Source organism: Sorghum bicolor, chromosome 7, assembly GCF_000003195.3.
Source record: "Sorghum bicolor cultivar BTx623 chromosome 7, Sorghum_bicolor_NCBIv3, whole genome shotgun sequence".
NCBI classification, from domain to species: domain Eukaryota; kingdom Viridiplantae; phylum Streptophyta; class Magnoliopsida; order Poales; family Poaceae; genus Sorghum; species Sorghum bicolor.
Window position 1 is genome coordinate 17,633,113 of NC_012876.2, and position 1,735 is coordinate 17,634,847.

Sequence of the window (1,735 nt, forward strand, 5' to 3'; positions counted from 1 at the left end):
GGTAGTGCGGCTCTGGAAATCCAGGGAGAATGGGCATAATTCTGTTGCCCATTTTACAATTCTGTCGTTGGCGTCCTTGTTACGCAAAATGTCCCCCAGAGGGTAACTAGTGGTTACCAAGACCCGATGACCATCGAAGTAATGCTTTAGCTTCCTTGAAGTTATTAAGATGGCGTAGATGAGCTTTTGTATCTGAGGGTACCTGGTCTTGGACTCATTTAAGACTTCGCCTATGAAGTTAACGGGTCTCTGGACTTTGTATACGTGGCCTGGCTCGTCCCGCTCGACCACTATTGTTGTGGAGACAACCCTATCAGTTGCTGCTATGTAAAGGAGCAGGTCCTCGTTAGGTTGAGGTGCTGTGAGAACGGGTGGTGAGGTGAGGAAAGTTTTGAGCTGGATGAACGCAGCGTCAGCTTCCTCTGTCCAGAAGAATTTTTCCGACGCCTTTAGAAGTTTGAAGAAGGGGAGGCCTTTTTCTCCTAGTCTAGAGATAAAACGGCTGAGAGCAGCCATACAACCGGTGAGCTTTTGAATGTCCTTGACATTCTTGGGTGGTCGCATGTCGAGCACTGCCTTTACTTTTGAGGGATTCGGTCATATGGCATCGTAGCTGACGACGTTGCCGAGTAGAAGTCCAGAGGGGACCCCAAAGATACACTTTTTGGGGTTAAGCTTCCACTTGTATTTATTTAGTGCCTTAAAGGTTCGGTCTAGGTTGTCGATTAGAGTGCTCGCGTCCCTTGTTTTGACGACGACGTCATCTACATAAGCCTCGACGAGGTCGTCACGAATCTCGTCGTGGAGGCATTGCTGAATGGCCCGTTGATAAGTAGCTCTAGCATTTTTTAGTCCAAAGGACATGGTCGTGTAGCAATACGCACCGAAGGGGGTGATGAAAGTTGTTTTGATTTGGTCGTCTTCTTTTAACGAGATCTGGTGATAACCAGAGTAGCAGTCGAGAAAAGAGAGGAGTTCGCATCCGGCCGTTGAGTCAACCACCTCGTCGATGCGAGGGAGACCAAAAGGATCTTTAGGACAATGTTTATTGAGATCGGTGTAATCAACGCACATTCTCCATTCATTATTCTTTTTTCTTACAAGAACTAGATTGGCGAGCCAATCAGGATGATACACTTCTTTAATAAATCCGGCTGCTAGTAGCCATGTTATTTCTGTCCTAATAGCCTCCTTTTTGTCACGAGCGAACCGTCGTAGCTTCTGCTTGATGGGTCTTGCGATCTTCGAGACATTTAAGGAGTGCTCGATCAGGTTTCGCGGGACACCGGGCATGTCTGCGGGTTTCCATGCGAAAACGCTTATGTTGTCCCTTAGAAACCTGACGAGCGCGCCTTCCTATTTAGGGTCCAGATTGGCTCCAATGAGAGCCGTCTTCTCGGGGCTGCCGTCGACCAGCTGTACCTCCTTGTGCTCTTTGGACTTTGAATTTTTCCTCGGAGTCTCCTGTTCGGGTAGTTGGAGCTGGTCGGGTGGAACCTATGTAGCTTGGGCTACGATTTCTGCCATGCGGATCGAGAGATCGATTGCCTCAGTGATCTTGAAGCTTTCCTCCTCGCAAGTGTATGCGGTGTAGACATTGCCTCTGACAGTTAGGACACCCTTCTCTATTGGCATTTTGAGGACTAGGTATGAGTAGTGTGGAACTGCCATGAACTTTGTAAGCGATGGTCGGCCCAGAATTGCATGGTAAGTGCCGTCAAAGTCGGCGACCACA